The following is a 25,246-nucleotide window of genomic DNA, read 5'->3' on the forward strand; positions in this document are numbered from 1 at the left end:
ACAGAGGGGCAACTTTTAAGGAGACTTATCCCCACTGCGACTAGGCCTGCTTGAAGCTCCCGGGGATCTTTTTGGATACTTAGAGATTTTGCGATGTATCTGTTGGCCTTACCCTGACTTGTCTTCAGAATGGCCTGCCTCTATTGTATCCTGGATCATGGGTGTGTCCCATGGATACCCAAAGTAGACACTTGAAAACGCAATGTGTACGCATGTCACAGAGTTTCCCCTCTTCGCCAAGTGGCAGAGACTTGTCGCCAAGCAACTAAAGCTTTCACTGTGACGCCAGCCGGGGCTCACTACTTGCTCCTGGTGGCCTCCCTCTGGCACGTGTGTGACGCATGCTCAGTCTCCAGGCTGTCCAGGTTGTCAGCCTACCTAAGCAAGGAAAATGGTGCAGGCAGAGCCTGCCTGGTCTCAGGAAATAGGGTGCCTGCCACAAGCACTGCGGGACCTTAGAGTTCCTTACTGTAGGGCTTCCTCCTTTTGTCTCCGTGGTCATGTCCTGCTGGAGGAGGACAGGCTTTGAGACTGTGAGTTGGACCATGGAACCTGTGCTTCTGATTCCATTCCCAAAAGAGGCTGTGTGTAGGAATCGGGTCCCATTGGGCTGGGGATACAGTCTTGTGAGTTTTTGAGGGGTCTCTTTGAGGTGGAATTTTTAGTTAAAACTCTGGAGGATGGTGTTAGCAGAAGATTGCTGTGTCCTTAAGCTCACTGTCTTCCTTCATCCTGGGACTCGCAGGGGCTCCTGCTTCTTAGCACAGTCATCTGGGAAAGGCAGGGACCACGACAAAGGCAAGTCCAAGGTGGAGCAGAGGTCTGACACCTGGAGCTGGCATCCCACCGGGGCAGGTGAGGTTGAGAGAATGGCTCAGAGGCTGTCTAAGGGTGATTTCAAGCCTGAAAAAGGTGTCCAGGAGTGGTGTGGAAGAGCACTGTGAACTCTCCATGAAAGCAAAGGAAAATCAAGTAGCACCTGGGAGAACAAGGAGGGCCCATGTTAGAGTCCAAGCCACTTTGAGGGATTCCTGTTTGCACTCAAGAGCCTCCTGCAAAATGCAAACCACCTCAGTCCCCACAACGAGATCACTACCCACAGTCTGACCTGCAGTCAGCTGTACTGCAGTCTCTGTTGACTCTGAAATCCCTGGCAGCCAACCACATCCATGACGAGAGGAAGTACCACCCAGCAACAGCCCAATGAAAGACCCTCTCCACAGTGACGAAGGTTGTGCAGATGAAATGAAACACAGCCTAGATTACCAGGCAAAAGCCAGACATGGCTGCCTGTTTCTTATACTATAGTAATAATGTAGCTTTTTGATGGAATAGAGAAAATAAGAGTTTCCATGTTGGTGGAAATAACTGGAATCCACAGTTCCAGCAGTATCACAGCTGCCCAGTCATTAAAATGTGACAGTGCTCAGAAGGAATGAGTCATCCAATGGATTTTAATGATGGTCATCCTCTGTGACCTGGAAATGTTTACTTGGAAGACTTTGAGCCAGAGCATGGAAACCCTAGGCCCGGGAGAAGCATAGAAGTCAGGAAAAGAGAAGGTCAGAGTGGAAGCTAGTGTTCATGCAGCATCAGTCATCCACCCCACTGCCATGTGGCTCCGGGAATGAAAGTCCAAAGGAAGAGCTGGCCAGAAAGGCCACAGTTTGGGCTTCAATGGTTTCCTGAACGTTGGATTCCTCCTTCCTTGGAATCGGGCTATGGTGTGCAAAACTTCTGCAATGAAGGGAATGCAGTACTAGGGTTGGAAGCACCTTCTGTGACATTTGTCTGCACCTCTCCTGAAGGGGAAGGTTCGGGATCCCATCCACACCTCACTAGATTGTATTCTCACTCGTATCTGACCTTATTGCTGCTCACACTCTCCAACGCAGAATGAAATACAAAGACGATGGAGGAGTGCTTGCCTCACCACCTGAAGCTCCTGCTCTGCTGGGAACCAATTTCAAAGTGAATTCAATAGGCCCTGCGGACAGGACTCCTACGCTTTGGCCCAGGGTTGTCCTCAGTACAATGAGGCCTTGGGAGGTGTTCCTTCTTGGGTGTAGTGTTTCTAGAAGAATGGCTCCATTGCAGGGAAAGGTGATTTGAACCCCTGTGTGTCTCAGCCAGTCCCCCCACTTCACCGCAGTTTCAGGAAACACGGAAAAAACAAACACGCCGCCTGGCAGCCCAAGCAGAGCCACACAGAGAGGCGCACCAAAGGTCAGTGGACTCAAAAGGACAAGCATCCCAGTGTGAGAGCCACATGAGCCACATCCTTTCAGCAGACACCACTTAAACGCACACACATAAACACACACACACCCACACCGACACACGCACATGCAGACATCCAACACTCACAACACTCCCAGAGAAACACACTGCCCAGCAACTTCTGCAGCTGGGCGGTTCTGCTCCACCAGAAAGCCCCTCCGGGGAGAGAACAGCGCTGGAGAACACAAGCAGGCTGTACCTATAAATCCCAGGAAGGCAAGTTTCAATGAGACTCACCCCTACACAGTCTAGGCAGGCCTGAAGCATCCTGCGGATCCTTTGGGATCCTTAGGAATTTCGCGCTGTATCCCTGGGGCTCCTCTTGACGTTTCTTCAGGCTGGGTCGCCCCTGCCCACTTCTAGGATTGTGGGACTATCCCATGGATCTTTCAGAGAAGACAGGCGAGAGTCCACGGCGACGCATGTCCACAGAGGTCCCCTTCTCCGCCACGATGCAGGGACCCGTTGCCAGGCAACAGTGGAATTCACTGTGACACAAGACACAGCTCACCTCTCGCGCCTGGCGACACGCTACTGGTGCATACGCATTCGCGAGGTGCACTCTGGTGACTGATTGTCAGGGCTGTCAGCCTACCTAAGCAGAGGAAAACGGTGCAGGCAGAGCCTGCCTGATCTCAGGATAAAGGCTGCCTGTGACAAACACTGTGGGACCCTAAAAATCTCGACCACAGGGCCTCTTCTGGCCATCTCTCTGGTGGTGTCTCGCTGGAGGAGGAGGTGACTTGAGACTGTGAGATGGGTGCTGGAAGCTCCTCTTCTGATTCCGTTGCTAAAACAGGCTGTGAGCATGAATTGGGTCCCATGTGGCTGGGAATACAGTCTTGTGAGTTGTTTGAGGGGTCTCTGGGAGATAGAATCCTAGCTAAAACTACGAGAGGATGGTGTCAGCAGAAGATTGCGGGGCCCTTGAGTTTACTGCCTCCCTTCATCGTGGGCCTCCCAGGGGCTCCTGCTTCTCAGCACGGCTCTCTGGGAAAGACAGAACCATGTCAAAGGCAAGTCCAAGGTGGAGCAGAGGTCTCACACCTGGAACTGGTATCCCACCGGGGAATATGAGGTTGAGTGTCTCAGAGGCTGTCTGGGGGTGATTGCAAGCCTGAAAAAGGTGTCCAGGAGTGCTGTTGAGAAGCACTGTGGACCCTCATGAAAGCAAAGAAAAACCAAGGCTTGCCTGGGAATACGAGAGAACCCATGCTGGAGTCCAAGCCACCCTGAGGGATTCCTGCCAGTGGACCGAAGAGCCTCCTGCAAAATGCAAACTACCCCAGTCCTCACATCTAGATCACTAGGCATAACCGGGCCTGCAGCCAGCCGAACCGCAGTCCCTTTTCTTCCCTAAAATCTCTGGAAGCCAAGAAGACCCATGGCAAGAGGAAGTACCCAGTGAAATGAAAGACCCTCTCCACAATGACAAAGGATGTTCAGATGAAATGAAACATAACCTCGATTATGGGGCAAAAGCCAGACATGGCTGGCTACTTCTCAGCCTATAGGAATCATGCAGCCCTCTGATGAAATAGGGAGAACAAGTTTTTGTTGGTGGTGGTGGTGGAAATAACGGGAATCATGGGCCCAAAAGTATCACAGCTGCCCAGTCCTTAAAACGTGACAGTGTTTAGAAGGAAACATTCATGCATTGGATTTCCATGAGAATTGTCCTCCGTGAACTGGGAAACGTTTACTGTGGAAGACTTTGAGCCAGACTATGGCAACCGCAGGCCTAGGAGCAGCATGGAAATCAGGAAAAGAGAAGCCCAGAGTGGAAGCTAAAGCCCACACGGCATCAATCATCCATCCCACTGCCATGTGACTCCAGGAATGCAAGTCCAAAGGGAGAGCGGGCCAGAAAGGCCACAGTTTGGGTTCCAACCATTCCCCAAACGTTGGATTCCTCCTTCCTCTGAAACGGGCTATCATATGCAAAGCTTCTGCAATGAAGGGAATGAGAAGATGGAGTTGGAAGCAACTTCAGTGACATCAGTCTGCACCTCTCCTGAAGGAGAAGGTTCTGGACCCTATCCGCACCTCACCAGGTCAGCTCTGCCTCACCAGATTTTATCCTCACCCATATCTGACTTTATTGCTGCTCACACTCTCTGACCCAGAATGAAATGCCAAGACAACGGCGGAGTGCCGTTCTCAGGACCTGAAGCTCCTGCTCTTTTGGGAATCGAATTCGAATTGGACTCAAGGGGCCCTGCAGACAGGACTCCTATGCTTTGGCCCAGGCTTGGCCTCAGGTAAATGAGGCCCTAGGCCTTGTCTGTTCTTGGGTGTGGTGTGCTTCTCTTATTTCTAGAAGAGTGGCTCCATTGCAGGGAAAGGTGATTTGGATTCCTGCGTGTCTCACCCAGCCCCCTCTTCACCGCGGTTTCAGGAACTGCAGAGAAAACAAAAAACAGGCAGCCTTGTAGCCCAAGCGGTGCAACACAGAGGCCACAAAAGGTCGACCAAGTCAAAAGAACAAGCGTCCCAGTGTGTGAGCCACATCCTTTCAGCAGGTGACACTTACGCACACAGAAACACACACAGAGACACACACATGTAGACATCTAACACTCACAGCATTCCCACAGAAACACACAGTTCAGCAACTTCTGAGGCTGCACAGTTGTGCCCTGCCAGAAAGCCCCTCCAGGGAGAGAGCAGCTCTGGGGGGTTGCTACAGGCAGGCTGTACCTAGCAATCACAGTGGGGCAGCTTTCAAGGAGACTCACCACTGCACCGTCTAGGCAGGCCTGAAGCATCCTGCGAATCCTTTGGGATCCTTAGGAATTTTGGGCTGTATACCTGGGGCTCTGCTTGACATTTCTTCAGGCTGGATAGGCCATGCCCACATCTAGAATCGCGGGACTATCCCATGGATCCCTCAGAGAAGACACGAGAGTCCAACACTGACTCACCTCCACAGAGGTCTCCTGTTCTGCCAAGCCGCAGAGACCCATCACCAGGGAACCGTGGCCTTCACTGTGATGCGAGAGACAGCTCATCTCTCACGCCTGGTGCCCCGCGACTGGCTCATGAGCATTCCCGAGGCAGGCTGGGGCACCTGAGTGTCAGGGCTGTCAGCCTGCCTAAGCAGAGGAAAATAGTGCAGACAGAGCCAGCCTGGTCTCGGGAAAAAAGCTGCCTGTGATAACCACTGCGGGACACTAAAAGTCTCAGCCATAGGGCTTCCTCGGGCCATCTCCGTGGTCGGTCCCACTGGAGGAAGAAGCACATCCAGACTGTGAGGTGGGCACTGGAAACTGCTCTTCTGATTCCATTCCTGAAAGAGGCATTGTGCTGGATTCGGGTCCCACGGGGCTGGGAATACAGTCTGGTTAGTTATTGAAGGGTCTCTGAGTGATGTAGTCCTAGCTAAAACGCCTGAGGGAGGTGTCAGTGGGAAACTGCCAGACCCTTGAGGTCCCTGTCTCCCTACACTCTGGGCCTCTCAGTGGCTCCTGCTTCTCAGCACAGCTCTCTGAGAAAGGCAGGAACCATGTCAAAGGCAAATCCAAGGTGGAGCAGAGGTCTCACACCTGAAACTGGAAAACCATGGGGGCAGATGAGGTTTAGAGGCCATCTGGGGATGATTGCAAGCCTGAAAAGGGTATCTGGGAGTGCTGTTGAGGGGCACTGTGGATCCCCCATGAAAACAAAGAAAAATTAAGTCTCACCTGTTAGCACAATCCTATGCTGGAGTCCAAGCCACTTTGAAGGATTGCTGCCAGTGGACTGAGGAGCCTCCTGCCAAGTGCAAACCACTCCAGTCCCCACAATGAAATCACTACTCACAACCCAGCCTGCAGCCAGCCGAAAGGCAGTCTCTTTTGATCCCCGAAATCCTGGCAGCCAAGAAGATCTGTGGGGACAGGAAGTCCCACCCAGCAACGGCCCAATGAAAGACCCTTTTCTCAATGAAAAGGACACGCAGGTGAAATGAAACACAGCCTAGATTACCAGGCAAAATCCAGAAATGACTGGCTGCTTCTCATCCTATAGGAATCATGCAGCACTCTGCTGGAATACAGAGAACAAGTTTCCTTGTTGGCGGAAATAACAGAAATCCACAGTTCCAGCAGCATCACAGCTGCCCAGTCATTAAAATGTGACAGTGTTTAGAAGAAAACACTCATGCAATGGACCCCCATGAGGGTTGTCCTCCATGAACTGGGAAACATTTTCTGTGGAAGACCTTGAGCAAGACCTAGGAAACCCCAGATCCACAAGGAGCGTGGAAGTCAGGAAAAGACAAGGCCAGAGTGGAAGCCAATGCCCAGGCAGCATCAATCATCTATCCTACTGCCATGTGGCTCCAGGAATGAAAGTCCAAGGGTGGACCCGACCAGGAAGGCCACAGTTTGTGCTCCAAGAGTTCACGGCAAGTTGGAGTCCTCCTTCCTCTGAAGCTGGAGATGGTGTGGACAGCTTCTGCAATGAAGGGAATGTGGGGATGGAGTTAGAAGCACCTTCTATAACATCTGTCTGCACGTCCCCTAAAGGCGAAAGTTCAGGATCTCATCCAGTCGGATACACTAGATTATATCTGCAAGCGCTCCAGTGGGTGAGACCCATCCTTTCACCAGACCCCACTTACACGCACACTCAGAAACACACACACAGACACACTCACACTCGCAACATTCAACATTCAACACTCGCAACACTCCCACAGAAACACGCAGTCCAGAAACTGCTGAGGCTGCACGGTTCTGTTCCACCAAGACCCTCATGGGAGAGAGCAGCCCCGGGAAACACAGGCAGGCTGTACCTAGAAATGACGGAAGGGAAACTTTCCAAGAGACTCACCCCCATGCCGTCTAGGCAGGCCTGAAGCAACATATGAATCCTTTGAAATCTATAGTGATTTCGCATTTTGTGCTGCATCCCCCGGCTCCCCTTGACATTTCTTCAGCCGGGGTTGGCCCTGACCATTTTGGGAACGCGGAACTATCCTGTAGATTCCCCAATGAAGATAGGCTTGAATCCAACACCAAGGCATGTTCACAGAGGTCTCCTGCTCCGCCAAGCCGCAGGGACTCGTCGCCAGGCAACGGTGGCGTTCACTGTGACGCGAGCCAGGGCTCACCGCTCCTGCCAGGTGCCCCACGTCTGGTGCATGCGCATTCGCGAGGCATGCTCCATCGCCAGGTTGTCAGGGCTGTCAGCCTGCCTAAGCAGAGGAAAATGGTACAAGCAGAGCCGGCCTGGTCTCGGAGAAAAGGCTGCCTGCAACAAACACTGAGTGACCCTAAAAGTCTCGACCATACAGCCTCTTTGGGGCGTCACTGTGGTCAATCTCGCTGGAGGAGGAGGCGCTTTCAGACTGTAAGGTGGGCACTGGAAACTGCTCTTCTGATTGAATTCCTGAAAGAGGCTGTGTGCAGGAATTAGGTCCCATGAGGCTGGGGATACAGTCTGGTGAGTGGTTGAGAGGTCTCTGAGAGATGAAATTTTAGCTAAAATGCCAGAGGAGGGTGTCAGCAGAAAATTGGCAGGCCCATAAGCTCACTGCCTCCCTTCATTCTGGGCCTCCCAGGAGCCCCTGCTTCTCAGCATGGCTGTCTGAGAAGGGCAGGTACCTCCAAGGCAAGTCCAAGATGGAGCAGAGGCCTCAGGCCAGGAACTGGCATCCCACGGGGGCAAATGAGGTCAAGAGAATGTCTCAGAAGCCGTCTGGGGGCGATTGCAAGTCTGATAAGTGTATCCAGGAGTGCCGATGAGAGGCACTCTGGAACATCCATGAAAACAAATGAAAAATCAAGGCTCACCTAGGAGGATGAGAGGGCCCATGCTGGAGTCCAACTCACATTGAGGGATTGCTGCCTGTGGAACCAAAAACCACCTGCAAAGTGCAAACCAACGCAGCCCCCACAACTAGATCACTACCCACAACCTGGCCTGCAGCCAGCCAAACCGCAGGCCCTTTTGATCCCTGAAAACCATGGCTGCCAAGAAGATCCCTGAGAAGAGGAAGGCCCTCGCAGCAACTGCCCAATGAAAGATCCTGTCCACAATGTAAAAGGACATGCAGATGAAATAAAACAGAGCCTCCATTACCAGGTAAAAGCCAGACACGGCTGGCTACTTCTCATCCTATAGGAATCATGCAGCCCTCCCATGGAATAGGGAGAGCAGACGTTTCCTTGTTGGTGGATGTAATGGGAATCCACAGTTCCAGAACTATCACAGCTGCCCAGTCCTTAAAACCTGACAGTGTTTAGAAGGAAACATTCATGCAATGGATCCCCATAAAGGTTGTCCTCCCTCAAGTGGGAAATGTTTACTGTGGAAGACTTTGAGCCAGACCTAGGAAACTGTAGGCCCACAAGGAGCATGGAAATCAGGAAAAGAGAAGGCCAGAGTCGAATCGAAAGCCCAGGTAGCATCAGTCATCCATCCTACTGCCATGTGGCTCCGGGAATGAAGGTCCAAGGGAGGAGCTGGCCAGAAAGGCCACATTTTGGGCTCCAAGGGTTCCCCGCACTTTGGGGTCCTCCTTATTCGGAACTGGGCTATGTTGTGGATAGGTGTGCAATGAAGAGAATGTGGAGATGGAGTTGGAAACAGCTTCTACGCCATCTGTCTGCTTCTTTTCTGAAGGTGAAGGTTCAGGACCCCATCCATACCTCACCAGACCGTATCCTCACCCCTATCCGACCTTATTTAGGCTCACACTATCCCACTCAAAATGAAATACCAAGATGATGGAGGAGTGTCTGCCTTAAGACCTGAAGCTCTTTCTCTGTTGGAAACCAAATTCGATTGGATTCAAGGAGCCCTGCAAACAAGACTCCTATAGTCTGGCCCAGGGTTGGCCTCAGGACAATGAGTACCTGGGAGGTGTCTTTTCTCCGGTGTAGTATGCTTCTCTTATTTCTAGAAGAGTGGCTCCTTTGCAGGGAAAAGTGATTTGTACCCCTGCGAGTCTCAGTCAGCTCCCCACTTCACCGCGGTTTCAGGAAGCACGGGGAAAAGAAGAAACACAAAGCCCCACAGCCAAAGCGGAGGCACACAGAGAGGCGCACAAGAGGATGGACCGACTCGAAAGAACAAGCGCTCCAGTGCATAAGTCACATCCTTTAACCAACCCCACTTCCAGGTACACAGAGAAACACGTACACACAGACACACACACAGACACACACAGACATCAAACACTCGCAACACTCCCACAGAAATACACAACCCAGCACATTCTGAGGCTACCCGGTTCTACTCCACCAGGAAGTCGCTCCGGGGAGAGAGCAACCCTAGGGAACACAGGCAGGGTTTACCTATAAATCACCGGGGGGGGGGGGGCAACTATCAAACAGACTCACCCACACACTGCCTAGGCATGCCTGACACATCCTGCGGGTCGCCTGGGATCCTTAGGGATTTTGATCTGCATCCCTGGGAGTCCGCTTGAGGTTTCTTCAGGCTGGGTCAGCCCTGCCCAATTCTAGGATTACGGGACTATCCCGTGGATCTCTCAGAGAAGACAGGTGAGAGTCCAATGGCGACGCACATCCACAGAGTTCTACTGGTTCTCCAAGCCGCAGGGACCCGTGGCCAGGCAACGGTGGCGTTCACTGTGAAGAGAGCCGCAGCTCACCACTCGCGCCTGGTGCCCCGCGACTCGCCTATGCGCATTGGTTAGGCAGGCTTGGGTGTCCGGCTGTCAGGACTGTCAGTCTGCCTAAGCAGGGGAAAATAGTACAGGCATAGCCCGTCTGATCTCAAGAAAAAGGCTGCCTGAGACAACCCACTGTGGGACCCTAAAAGTCTTGACCCTACGGCCTCTTTGGGGCATCTCCGTGGTTGATCCCGCTGGAGGAGGCATTTGGAGACTAAGGTGGGCGCTGGAAACTGCTCTTCTGACTTCTTTCCCCAAAGAGTATGTGTGAGGAATAAGGTCCCAGAAGGATGGGTATACAGTCTGGTGAGGTGTTGAGGGGTATCCGGGTGATGGAATCATACCGGAGATCCCAGAGGAGGGTGTCAGCAGAAGATTGCCAGGCCCTTGAGCTCACTGCCTCCCTTCATCCTGGGTCTCCCAGGGGCTTCTGCTTCTCAGCACTGCTGTCTGGAAAACAAAGGCAAATCCAAAGTGGAGCAGGGGTCTCACACCTGGAACTGGCATCCCATGGGGGCAGATGAGGTTGAGAGAGTGTCTCAGAGGCCATCTGGGGCGACTGCAATCCTGAAAAGGGTGTCCAGGAATGCTGTTGAGAGGCATTGTGGACCCTCCATGAAAGCTAAGGAAAATCAAGGCTAGCCTGCGAGGACAAGAGGGCCTGTGCTGGAGCACAAGCCTCGTTCAAGGATTCCTGCCAGAAAACCAGAGAGCCTCCTCAAAGTGCAAACAACCCCAGCCCCCACAATGAGACCACTATCTGCAACCTAGAGGGCAGCCAGCCTACTCCAAGTCCCTGTTGCTTCCTGAAATCCCTGGCAGCCAAATACTGTATACAGAGACTGTCCCACCCAGCAACAGCCCAATGAAAGACCTTCTCCACAATTAGAAAGGACCTGCAGATGAAAGGAAACAGGGCCTAGATTACCAGTCAAAAGCCAGACACAGTTGCCTGCTTCTCATCCTACAGGAATCATGCAGCCCTCTGATAGAAGCAGGAGAACAAGTTTCCTTGTTGGTGGATATAACAGGAATTTACAGCTCCAAAAGTATCACAGCTGCCCAGTCATTAAAACATGACAGTGTTTAGAAGGAAACACTCATGCAATGGATCCCCATGAGGGTCGTCCTCCGTGAACTGGGAAACGTTTACTGCTGAAGACTTTGAGCCAGACCTAGGAAACCCTAGGTCCATGAGGAATATGGAAGTCAGGATAAGAGGATGCCAGTGTGGAGGCCACATCTCACCCAGCATCAATCTATCCCACTTTCATGTGACTCCGGGAATGAAAGCCCAAATCGTGAGCTGGCCAGAATGGCCCCGGTTTGCTCTCTAACTGTTCCCCAGCACATTGGAGTCCTTCCACCTGGGCACCGGGTCATGGTGTGGACAGCTTGTGCAATGAAGGGGATGTGGGAGTGGAGTTGGAAGTACCTCTTGTGTCATCTGTCTGCATCATTTTTGCAGGTGAAGATGCGGGACCCAATCCACATTTCACCAGACTGTATCCTCACCCCATCTGACCTTATTGCTGCTCACACTCTCCATCCCAGAATGAAATCCCCAGAAGATGGAAGAGTGCCTGCCTCACGACCTGAAGCACCTACTCGGCTGGGAACCAAATTCGAGATGGATTCAAGGGGCTCTGGGAATGAAACCCCAAATCGGGAACTGGCCAGAAAGGCTGCAGTTTGCACTCTGTTTTCAACTGTTTCCCACACGTTGGCATCCTCCCACCTGGGCACCAGGCCATGGTGTGGACAGATTGTGTAATGAAGCGAATGTGAGAATGGAGTTGGAAGCACCTTCTGTGTCATCAGTCTGCACCTTTTTTGCAGGTGAAAGTGTGAGACCCCATCCTTATGGATTTTGCAGTGTATCCCTGGGGCTCTGCTTGAGGTTTCTTCAGGCTGACTCACCACTGCACTCTACTAGGATCATGGGACTATCCTGTGGATCCCCCAGAGAAGAGAGACTAGAGTCCATCTCCGACACACCTCCACAGAAGACTCCTTTTCTGCTAAACCACAGGGACTAGTCGCCAGGCAAAGGTGGTGTTGACTGTGATGCGAGCTGTGGCTCACTGCTCTCTCCTGGTGCCCTGAGACTGGTGCATGCCCATTCGCAAGGCAGGCTCAGGCGCCATCTTATGATGGCATCGTCCTAGATTAGGCCCCATAGAAACTGAGGAAGTTGTTATCAGCCATTTATACCCTGAAAACATTCGTTCACCAAACCCTTGGTGGGGCATGGGTAGAAACTCATTAAAGTAGTCCTGGATGGTGCACAGAGTGGGAAGAAAACAGAGAAACCCAGAAAGGCTAGGCCTGAAGACGGCTCCAATCCTGGGAGATACTATTATTAAGTCCATCTTATGGAGGAGGAAACTGAAACAAAGGAAGGGAACTTGATCAAGACCATGTTGCCCCACAGTAGATGAGCCAAGATCCAAACCGAGGTAACCTGCCTCACCATCAGAGCCTGGACTCATAACCTCATGCTGCAGTTAAGCAGTTTTGCACTGTGGCTAGATACACAGACGCTGTGTTCACATCTCAACTTCTCTGCTATTTCCATTTCTGTGACTGTAGGCAAGTTACTTCTCTGTGCTCAGTTTCCTCTATACTGTAAGGACAGTAGCACCTGCCTTGAGGGGGGTATCTTAAATAAGTTAACAGCTGCAACATGTTTAGAACATTGCCATGGGCTGGGCACTGTGGCTCACACGTGTAATCCCAACACTTTGGGAGGCCAAGGCGGGTGGATCACCTGAGGTCTGGACTTCGAGACCATCCTGACCAACATGGCGAAACCCCGTCTCTACTGAAAATACAAAAATTAGCTGAGTGTGGTGGCATGCACCTGTAATCCCAGCTACTTGGGAGGCTGAGGCAGGAGAACCACTTGAACCTGGGAGGTGGAGGTTGCAGTGACCCAAGATCACACCATTGCACTCCAGCTTGGGTAACAAGAGTGAAACTCCGTCTCCAGAAAAAAAAAAAAAAGAACAGTGCCATGTGCATAGTCACCATCTAGTAATAGTATCATCAATTATGCCTGAACCCTGGAAGGTCATATGTCCTTGAAGAGTTGAAAATTCTGGACTTTGAAATGCCAGACTGTGGGATCCTGGAATCTGTCAGCAGCATGCTAACATCTTCCGGCTGCAGAATTGTATGCTTCTTTGCCGGGTTGGAAGGTGCAGGGTAGTGCATTTACCTAGTTCTGCTTCACTGTAGTGTGATATCAAAGGCTTTCATTCTCCTTCCCCTGCATGCTCTCTCATTCAGATTCATACAGGCATTCTAGTCCTGCTTGACCCAATGGGAAAACAAGAGGGTGAGGAGTGAAGGTGGGTGGGTGGGTGCACTTGTTCACTTAACCATTCTGCCTCCAACCATGATGAACTTGTGCGCTTAGGGACTGGGTCCAGAACTAAAGTGTTCTTGCTCTTCCTTTACATTTAAGCCTCAATTTGCAGCAATCTTAGAGCTTCATCTTTCCCTGTGATCCTGTCTGGGTATTTTTGCTGGATGGACATGCATTCCCTCTGCCAGGGGTGGATAGTCTAGGGCCTGGCCAGGCAGCCATGGCAGATGAGAAGACAGTCCACATCAGCTTCATTGTGTTGGGTTATTTTTCTGCTGGCCCTTGACACATTCCTAATGAGCCATTATTAGCCTCATTTCTACAGCACCTTCTGCAGCAGTGTCATGGTGACCAGGGATGTCATATAGAGCATGTGCCACTGTTACCCAAGGCAAATGGTGGTAGGGCTTGGTGAGGGCAAGAGGACTGGAGACTGTCCCTGTATTCCATCAATCCTGATCCTTCAATCATTTTTACATTCTCATTTTGACTCCCTGTTTTCTTCTTTCTGCTCTTCTGAGCACACGTCCATGCATCCACACACCTGTCCATCCACCCATCTATATCTATTCATCCCTCTATCACATAGCATTAGGATTGACTAGAGGACCCCAGAATCTACAGTCATTAACTAGGCACCATGGAGAAGACACAATGAAACACAGCATATTATCCATGTACTTAAACCAAAAGTCAATGAGTACTTTACTCTCTCCAGGCACTCCTGTTTTAGGATGTTGTTTGGCCCTCATCCTGAGATTTTTGGTGCCTTTTGTAGTGCCATTTTATAGCAGAGAAGGCTGAGGCTCAGAAAGTGTGGTTCTGCAGCTGAGTGGCAGCATTTGTATTGGAGCTCAGATATGCAGATGTAAGCATCACCCTCCACTTTGAATTCTCTACCACAGGGCCCTGGATTTGCTTAGCATTTTGGGGTGGGTCTGGTCTCACCTTGGTTGAATGTATTAAGCAGTGCTCTATCTTTTGTTGTCTTAATGTATTCCTAGCCCTATGACTGCTTTAGTGATGAGAAGAGCACTACTTTTCAAGTCCTGGGTTCTAGTCCCAGTTCTGTCCCAAACTTTCTGTGTGACATTTGTCTGAGCCTCAGCTTTTTGAATTGCAAAATAGGACACAAGCCTCTATTTTGCAGAGCCTCACAGGATATAAAGATCAGAGAAAAGATAGGTAGAAAAATAGTTTTTAAACTCTAGCATGTTGTAGGAGCGTGAAAGACTGCTGGTTACCTAAAATCCTGAGGAAAGAACATGCCAGTTTCCAAATCAATTTTTGTACTTTTTCATTTTCTCTTTAACTTTAGATACAAAAAATATTTTTGGGGTGGGGGGAGGGGGGAGGGATAGCATTAGGAGATAGACCTAATGTAAATGATGAGTTAATGGGTGCAGCACACCAACATGACACATGTATGCATATGTAACAAACCTGCACATTGTGCACATGTACCCTAGAACTTAAAGTATAATAATAATTTAAAAAATTATGAGGTATGCTTTTAAGAGAATCCTATTGAAAACCAAACCAGTGGGTTTTTTTGAAAATATTTTAATTTACTCATTTGTGTTAAAAATATTGCAATGTAAGCAGGCATTTCTAACTTTAATGATGATTTCTCTCAGCTCCTTTAACATTTATTTCTCTGATTTTTGGCTCTACACAAGGTTTGAAAACTTTACTTTCATTTTTGTAAATTATCTTTATTTCTCTCACAGATTTGTAGTGTTTTTCTTCTCCTTGGTGTTATGCAGCCTGTTTTAAGTAATTTATTTTTTTAAGGAATTAATTTCACTATTTTTCTCTTTTTGGCACACTGCATGTTTGAATTCAAGCACTTATATCTGGTTTTCACTTGATTTTAGCCAAAAGGCTGAGAAGCAATTATGTCTGCTTTTCAATTTTAGAAACTTATGAGTCACCAACTCCGAATATTGACTTTGATTTTGAAAATATATTCTATAAAAATAATCAGACTTGTTTACTCCATCTCATTCTCCCTGTCATACATGTATATGTTAGATTTTATTAATATAATTTTTCTCCTTTTATTTGTCTTTACAGTAGCTAATTACTGCTTCGTGTTCTAGTTCACTAATCTTCTCATCAGCTCAGACTAATTTAATGTTTCACACATATGTTGTATATTAAGTAGACTGATTATATTTTCAATTGTTTCCTTCACATTTGGCTGTTTTTTTCTCTTTTTTTCTTTCTTTCTTTTTTTTTTTTTTTTTTGCTGGTCTCAGTTTTTAATCGTGGCAGGGCCTCAAGCATGTGCACGCGCGCGTGCACACACACACACACTAAGGCTTCAGATCTTGTTGAAAGCTGCAATGTCAACACTCTGCATGTGCTCTTCAAACTTGGCGATCTCCTCCCCCAGCAAGTCTGTCCCCGCCTTGTCATCCTCCACCACACACTGAGCCTGCAGCTTCTGGATACCACAGCCCATGGGCACCAGCTTAGAGTCCCCCTAGAGCAGCTGGTCCAGCTGGATGGAGCACACACAAGCTTCCGGCTGGGCCATGTTAGTCTCAGCATCCCAAGGCTTGACATCCAGCAGGATGGAGGACTTGCCACCAGTGCGGGCTTCTTGGCGTTTTTCTCTGTGTACTGCCACAGTCACTCCTCCCGCAGCAGTACTGCCTCCTTGTCCTCCTCCTCATTGTCACTGGCAAACAGGGCAATGCCAAGACCAGCACAGTCGGGGAGACCCTAACCCAGTGGTGCTAGAGGAATTAAAGACACACACATAGAAATATAGCCTGTGGAACGGGAAATCAGGGGACTCACAGCCTTCAGAGCTGAGAGCCTTGAACAGTTTTACCCACATATTTACTGACAGCAAGCCAGTGATAAGCATTGTTTCTACAGATCATAGATTAACTAAAACAAGAAACAAAGGGATGGGCTGAAACAAAGGGTTAGGCTCTGGCTAGTTGTCTGCAACAGGAACATGTCCTTAAGGCACAGATTGCTCATGCTATTGTTTGTGGTTCAGGAACACCTTTTAGCAGATTTCCCACCCTGGGTGGGCCAGATGTTTCTTGTTCTCATTCCGGTAAACCCACAGCCTTCAGGGTGAGTGTCATGGCCATCACTAACGTGTCACAGTGCTGCAGAGATTTTGTTTATGGCCAGTTTGGGGGCCAATTTATGACCAGATTTGGGGGCCTATCCTCAGGAAGTCAATGTCATCGTCCTCATCATCCTCTGCTGGTTTGGCTGGCTTCTTAGTTGGCTCCACTTGGCTCATGAGAGACATATTCTGGGTCTGCGGGGCTGTGGTGCCCAGGCAAGCTCTTCTCCAGCATGTTCAGCTGGGCCTCCAGCTTGGAAATGGCCTGCTGCAGTTCCTGCACCAACCTGCACAGGCTCTGGTTCTCCACTTTCAGACTGGTGATCTGGAAGACGAGCTCATTGTTGTTTCCACTGGGTCCGCTGGAGGCCCCGGGACATGAGCTTGGGGCCTGAGCTTCTGGCCAGGGATTTCTGGAAATTCTCTCTGGCTCTGGCAATGTCATGGAGGATCATGCTGGCGCTGTTCTCCTGGTGGGAGGCACCGGCCACAGGCTTGTTCATCTGCTCGAAGAATCTCCTTTCTGCATTGTCATATTTTAACTTGTCGAACAAGATCTTCTAATGTACTGGGAAGTTTGTAGCCATTTTTCTGATGCCAGCCAAGGATGCAGTGACCAGGAAGGAGGAATTGGCGGATGCGGGACACCTGAGGAAAGGCTGCCTGTTTTACAAATATGGCTTGTTGCTGGGCACAGTGGCTCATGCCTGTAATCCCAGCACTTTGGGAGGCCAAGGCGGGCGGATCACCTGAGGTCGGGAGTTGGAGACCAGCCTGACCAACATGGAGAAACCCATCTCTACTAAAAATACAAAATTAGCTGGGCATGGTGGTGGGTGCCTGTAATCCCAGCCACTTGGGAGGCTGAGTCAGGAGAATCGCTTGAACCCAGGAGGCAGAGGTTGTGATGAGCCAAGATCATACCATTGCACTCCAGCCTGGGCAACAAGAGCAAAACTCTGTCTCACAAAACAAAAAACAAAACAAAACAAACACACACACACACAAAACAAACAAATGTGACTTGTCACCCTTATAACTTCTTGTACTTTTCACATTATTATTATATTTTCTGTTTTCCCCATTGTCTTGGATTAAACATTTTAAACCTAAGTCCTGTAACTGTGGGTAATATAAGTTGTAATTTGGTTCTCACTTGTGAAAGATACCATGTTTGCAATGTCTGCAGTTAGTTTATGTTGTTTTTTTTTTTTTTTTTTTTTTTGTAGACAAGGATTTTTATTTTATTTTTTAGGGTTTTTGTAAAATTATACTTTAAGTTCTAGGGTACATGTGCACAACGTGCAGGTTTGTTACATATGTATACCTGTGCCATGTTGGTGTGCTGCACCCATTAACTCGTCATTTACATTAGATATTTCTCCGAATGTTATCCCTCCCTCCCTATGTTGTTATTTTTTCATTTGTCTTATGGCAAGTTGGACAACCCACAGAAATTTGTTATTTGTGTGTTCACCCGTATCTAAGAAGAGCACTAGCTTCTTAGTTTAATTACTTTCTGGATTCTTCCTTTGGTTTTCTTTTGTACCTGGAAAGTTCTCATATGTTTCTTTATATTCTACTAAGGATTTTTAAAGTTCTTGTAACTTTATCAGAATTTTAGCATGTAAAATATTTTTATATTTAAAGATTTCAGAATACATAATATCTTTCCAAAATGCACAAATATCAACAGCATATAACTGAGGAAATTATTTTATAATTTTTTTGTGTGACAGACAAACATCTCATGAGAAATCTCAAGTCGTATCAGTTAGAACATATTCTTTCCTCAATATACCATAATTTTTAATACTAAAAAATTGATTTTATATTTTTACAAATATCTGAAGTAAATGTACTTCACTGTAGAGAATAATACCTACATATGGCCAGAATACTGTTTTTCTGTATCAGTAAGACAATGCTGGCAAAATTACTGACCTAAATTCAAGTTTTTGGCTTTGATCACCATGCTTCTTCATTAGCACGTTTCTTTTGTTTCTTCTTCTTCTTCTTCTTCTTCTTCTTCTTCTTCTTCTTCTTCTTCTTCTTCTTCTTCTTCTTCTTCTTCTTCCTCTTATTCTTATTCTTCTTCTTTTCTTCTTCTTTTCTTCTTCTTCTGCTGCTTCTTCTGCTTCTTCTTCTTCTTCATTTATTTATTTATTTATTTATTTTGAGACACAGTTTCACTCTTGTTGCCCAGGCTGGAGTGCAATGGTGCAATCTTGGCTCACCACAACTTTCACTTCCCAAGTTCAAGTGATCCTCCTGCCTCAGTCTCCCCAGTAGCTGAGATTACAGGCATGCGCCACCATGCCCTGCTAATTTTGTATTTTTAGTAGAGACGGGATTTCTCCATGTTGGTCAGGCTGGTCTCAAACTCCTGACCTCAGGTTATCCACCCACTTTGGTCTCCCAAAGTGCTGGGATTACATTCGTGACCCACTGCGGCCGGCCAGCACTGTTCTAAATCAATAAAAATGATCTCAGTTTAAATTTTCCATTTGATTAAGAACTTAATTTTAAAATTTTATTTTTTGAGGCACCATCCTGCTTTGTCACCGAGGTAAGTGCAGTGTCAGGATCACAGCTCATTGCAGCCTCAGCATCCTAGGCTCAAGTGATCCTTAAATGTCATAATTAATTAATTAATTTTTTTTTGGTAGAGATGAGGTCTCACTATATTGCTCAGGCTGGTCTTAAACTTCTGGGCTCAAGTAATTCTTCTGCACTGGCCTCCCACAGTGCAGGAATTACAGGCATGAGCTGGTGCATCCGGTACGTTAAAAATTTTTAATGAGATTTCTATTTGGCTACATATGACTTGAATTCATTTTCATTAATAATTTTCATTGTTATACAAAAAACTAGCCGGGCGAGGTGGCGGGCTCCTGTAGTCCCAGCTACTCGGGAGGCTGAGGCAGGAGAATGGCGTAAAAACCCAGGAGGCGGAGCTTGCAGTGAGCTGAGATCCGGCCACTGCACTCCAGCCTGGGCGACAGAGCGAGACTCCGTCTCAAAAAAAAAAAAAAAAATTAATAATAATAATAATAATTTTCATTGTGATTTACAATGCTCAGAAAATACTACCTCCTGGGTTTCTGCTTTCGTAAATTCAACGACATATATTAGGCCTGAAACCTTTCCATTTAAAATAATTGTCTGGTGTTTGAAAAGAATGGGTATTTTTATTTACTGGCCAAAATTGCTGCCCATTTATTTATATGCCTAATTAGTCAAACTTTCTAATAAAGTTATTTAACATTATTTATATTCATACCATTATTGCATAGCAAAAGATTTAATTTCCTTAATTACATTAATGGCCTTAATGTAACCTAGTATAAGTAAAAATGTGACAGAGGCTGGGGAGGAAGTGGTTGAAGAAAGAAAAAATGTTGATGGACGTGGACCAAGTTTCACTTAGGAGAAATAAGATTCAATGATTAATTGCACAGAATATTGACTATAATAAATAATAATGCAGTGTATATTTCAAAATTGGTATAAAAAGATTTTAAATGTTTTTGTCACAAAAGTATAATAAGTATGTGAGGTAATGAATTTGTTATTTAGCTTGATTTAAACATTTTGCAGCATAAACATAAAAATATGACAGTGGACCCAACAAATACATACTTAGGATGTTATAATTATATAATTATATTGAGACAGAGTGTTGCTCTGTCACCAGGCTGGAGTGCAGTGGCATGATCTCCGCTCACTGCAACCTCCGCCTCCCGGGTTCAAGCAATTCCCCTGCCTCAGCTTCCTGAGTAGCTGGAATTACAGTTGCGTGCCACCAGGCCTGGCTAATTTTTGTATTTTTAGTAGAGATGGGGTTTCACCAAGTTGGTCAGGCTAGTCTCAAACTCCTGACCTAGTGATCCGCCCACCTTGGCCTCCCAAAGTGCTGGGATTACAGGTATGAGCCACTGCGCCCAGCCAATAATCACTATTTTTATAAAGAAAATACAGTTTTTTTTTTTTTTTTTTTGAGACGGAGTCTCTCTTTGTCACCCAGGCTGGAGTGCAGTGGCCGGATCTCAGCTCACTGCAAGCTCCACCTCCCGGGTTTACGCCATTCTCCTGCCTCAGCCTCCCGAGTAGCTGGGACTACAGGCGCCCGCCACCTCGCCCGGCTAGTTTTTTGTATTTTTTTTTAGTAGAGAGGGGGTTTCACCGTGTTAGCCAGGATGGTCTCGATCTCCTGACCTCGTGATCCGCCCGTCTCGGCCTCCCAAAGTGCTGGGATTACAGGCTTGAGCCACCGCGCCTGGCAAGAAAATACAGTTTTTTAAAGAGAGAAGAGATTATAGAAGTCAGAGACAAGTACAATTTATTGTGATTGGAACTAAATGCTATCAGAAGATTTACTATGTATGTGAAATTCTTTGACAAACTTTATGAACTTCAACTGGTCACAGGAAATCTCATTGTGCTCCTCTTTCTTTTTAAAGACAAAGTCAACATTACTACATTGCAATAATTTTTCTTAGGGTAAAACTTGGGATTCACAATTATCTCAGGGTTAATGGTGAATGTATTTTAAAAATTCTCTGATAGTCCTGACTGATCTTAGTAGGTCTAGTTCGGTTCTCATTAAATTGGATCACCTCATAGTCCCTTAATAAGCCAACTTTAAGAGAAATATACTTTCCGTTTTTTGAGAATTGTTTGAGTCATTGCCTGATGCAAGTAACAGACATAGACATGAACAGGTTACAAAAGATAAATAATGTCCCTAATGTACCAAAAAAACTTTTTAAAACTGAGTCTCTTAGGACTCATCCCATGCAAATGAGTCCAAAAACACAATAATAACGAATAAAATACAATTTTCTGCAATGGAAGATATCTGAGGATCACTGAAAACAACAAAGTTGGCCAGCCACTGTGGCTCATGCCTGTAAACCCAGCACTTTGGGAGGCCGAGGCGGGTGGTTCACAAGGTCAGGAGTTCAAAACCAGCCTGGCCAACATGGTGAAACCCCATCTCTACTAAAAATACAAAAATTAGCCAGGTGTGGTGGTGTGTGCCTGTAATCCCGGCTACTTGGGAAGCTGAGACAGAAGAATCACTTGAACCCAGGAGGTGGAGGTGGCAGTGAACTGAGATCGCACCACTGCACTAGAAATAAAAAAGAAGATATAAAAAATGAAAGAGAAAGAAGAAAGTGGATTACTCACAATAGCCAAGATATGGAATCGACCTAAATGGTCATCAACAGTTGAATGAATAAAGAAAATGTGGTCTATTTACACAATGGAATGCTATTCAGCCCTTAAAAAGAAGAAAGCCTTGTTATTTGCAAAAAGCTTAATGAACCTAAAGGACATTATGCTAAGTAAAATAAGCCAGCATTGGAAAAAATTTTTAAAAAGATCTCATTTCTATGCAGAGTGTAAAAGAAAAATCAAACTCATAGAAGCAGAGAGTAGAATAATGATTGCCTGCAACTGTGGGTGGAAAAGATGTTGGCCAAACATAATGGGTCTTTCCTACATCTATTACCTTAACAGATGTTATTTTCCTTGTAGTTTTGATTCACTAGGGAATTGAAACATATCCTGAAGAATCAAAACTGAAGGAATAATGTATTTGTTAAAGCAATGCAGGTTGTATACTGACATTTCAGAGGCTTAGCAAAATAATATATTTTCTTCTCACATTATCCCTTATGGTTTTTTCCTTGATAAAAAGACTTCCTCATGATATTTTAGTAATCATTTCTTCTTTCATCTTCTATCTGCATCCTCCTCTTTCTTCTGTGAATAAATTAACAAAGAGATGCAGAAAAGACACATTTGCTTTTTACCCACACATCGCTTCCACTCACTAGTAGTCAATGTAAGTAGAGCTGAGAACAGCAGTTTTCTGGCAGGACACTTCTCAGCAATAAACAAAACCCTGAAAGAAAAGTGTAGATTTTTCATGAAAAGCTAATGTATTTTAAGCAAAATAAGCACATGCATCAATAATAAAATGCTTGTGGCAAAATATAGGTCCGTTTTATTGATTTCTATGGAGCTCAGGTAATATTTGACCAAAAGCTAGGCAATATACAGCAGAAAAAGGAATATTTTTTGAAATAAGAATATTGTGAAGTTATTCTGTCAAAAGAAGTAAAAATATTATGACCTCATACTAACAGTCTCATCTATAGTTCTACAACATCAAATGCTTTTTATTAAAAATTGTATTTTATACAGGTATCCAATTTGTATCACCCTCCTTCGCTATTTCAATGCCTTCTCCACTTTATATCAGTGGGAAACAGGCCACCTGGTCCCTGGAAAGCATGTGGTGCTATTGCTACTTTAACGATGATGAAAAAATGCACTTGTTTGGGTGGTACTGATGTGCCCAAAGGACTGTTTTCTTTATTCTTCTCTAAATTTACTGATAAAATAAAATTCTTAACTAAGAAGACTTTATCTCATTCATGTATATATTATGAAATTTTGTTGACACTTAAGTGTCTCTGACTTACCAGGAATATTGAAATTTTCCATAAATTCAATTGAGCACTGTAAATAAACAATTGTTTACTAATAGCCTTTGGGAGGCAGAGTAAGATTTGTAGAATTTCTTTATAATGTGTTCCTAGTAATCCCTCTGAACACAGCATTCTCAATTTTTAATATTCACCCTGAGTCACTCAGGGGAAATTGGTATCTCTGTAAACAGGCAGAAGAAGGTGCTAGGTGGAGGTGCATCACATTGCACAGAAATGATGCCCACACGCACCTATAAGGGCCTTAATTTAATGGACTGTTAGTTACATGGCTACATACTTACTGAATCTAGTCATACTATCTTTTGTCAGCTAATGGCATTTGTTACCTATTAATTCAATACAATTATTTGCTTGGCTGAAAAATAAATCCTTTGTTAATTTATTGTAAATTGAGAGATTAGATTTGCAATCTTCAATCTTTTAATGTTAAAGCAAATCAGAGAAGAGCAATGTATGTATATAGTATCCATTTCCTACCTATGAAATTTATCTTTGTATTGCCTTGAAAACCCTAGGTAGCCACCTAAAGAATGCCCTCTTCAAATCCTTTAGCCAGGAATTTAGACTCCAAAAATAAAAAACTTAATGATAGACCAAAGTCTAAATCTTCTCTTTGCTTCTTGTCAGGAATCTGGCCATTTCAAAAAGCATGTCAATTATGCCAAGCCATTGAAAAGATGTGGTTTTGACTAGTTTTATCCCATTTCATTTTTTTTCTAATTGTTACTTTTATCATGTTAATCTAAGAGCAAATATCTACATAAGCGTTCTTGCATTCAAGCAATATTTATATTATGACTAGGTGTGACGGCTCATGCCTATAATCTCAGCACTTTTGGAGGCCGAGGTGGGCAGATCACTTGAGGTCAGAAGTTCAATACTAGCCTGGCAAACATGGTGAAACCTCATCTCTACTAAAAATACAAAAGTTAACCAGGTGTGGTGGTGTGTGCCTGTAGTTTCAGCTGCTTTGCAGGCTGAGGCAGGACAATAAGCTGAACTTGGGAAATGGAGGTTGCAATGACCTGAGATCCTGCCACTGCACTTCAGCTGGAGTAATGAAGTGAGACTCTGTCTCCAAAAAAAAGAAAAGAAGTGTGTGTGTTGGCCGGGCGCGGTGGCTCAAGCCTGTAATCCCAGCACTTTGGGAGGCCGAGACGGGCGGATCACGAGGTCAGGAGATCGAGACCATCCTGGCTAACCCGGTGAAACCCCGTCTCTACTAAAAAATACAAAAAAAAAACTAGCCGGGCGAGGTGGCGGGCGCCTGTAGTCCCAGCTACCGGGGAGGCTGAGGCAGGAGAATGGCGTAAACCCGGGAGGCGGAGCTTGCAGTGAGCTGAGATCCGGCCACTGCACTCCAGCCTGGGCGACAGAGCGAGACTCCGTCTCAAAAAAAAAAAAAAAAAAAAAAAAAAAAGAAGTGTGTGTGTGTGTGTGTGTGTGTTTAAAGTTCAATATTGTATTACAGTATAGTAGAATCCTCTAAAAATATTAACTTCTTTCTGGCTTATTCTTTGTGTACCATTTTATACATTCACAAAAACATTAAACAATGAAAATGTACCCAATTATTCAATTTTTGTTAATTTTTATTAAAAGTGAGAGTTAAAAATAATTATTTCTTTTCTGGTTAAAGAAGTTTTTGTTTTGTTTTGTTTTTTTGAGACAGAGCCTCACTCTGTCACCCAGGCTGGAGTGCAGTGGCTCGATCTTGGCTCACTGCAACCTCCACCTCCCAGGTTCAAGCGATTAAAGATGGTTTTTATTGTTATACTCAGGACTGTTATCTCTGGAGACACATTTGCCTGTGTTTTAATATTGGCTCTGCTTCTTTCTCTGCAAACTGAGGATAATAACAACACCTATGTTATTCAGTTACTGTGAGAATTAAATTTATTAACACATAATAGTATTATAGTTAATGCTCAGTACAAATTAACAATTAATAAGATATGTATATGCTGAATTACACTAGTATGTTAAGATGGAAATGCCCTTTTATAGCACGAGTTTTTTGATCAATATATTTAATTTTTAAAAATAAATGTTGTATAGATACACAATGAAATACTATTCAGCCTTAAAAGGTGGTAAATTTCATCATTTGAAACAATATAGATAAATTTAGAAGACATCATACTAGATGGAATAATCCTGACACAGAAAGACAAATACTACATGATTATATATATATATACACATATACACACACACACACACACACACACACACACACACAGAATAAAGTTTAACTCGGGGTGCAAAGCAAGCCGCTAGATCCATAAAGAACCCAGCCAACCTGCAAAGGGAGGGGAGGGGATGAGCTGTGAGGAGAGCGGGGCCCAAGAACC

The 25,246-nt window shown here is 46.0% G+C and overlaps 1 pseudogene; it reads right to left on the minus strand.

Moving 5' to 3' along the window:
• Positions 1 to 15,600: 15,600 nt before the first annotated feature.
• LOC112621258 lies at positions 15,601 to 17,006 on the minus strand (annotated as a pseudogene).
• Between the last annotated feature and the right edge of the window lie 8,240 nt (positions 17,007 to 25,246).

This window comes from Theropithecus gelada, chromosome 3 (genome assembly GCF_003255815.1).
Source record: "Theropithecus gelada isolate Dixy chromosome 3, Tgel_1.0, whole genome shotgun sequence".
In the NCBI taxonomy this organism is placed as follows: Eukaryota; Metazoa; Chordata; class Mammalia; order Primates; family Cercopithecidae; genus Theropithecus; species Theropithecus gelada.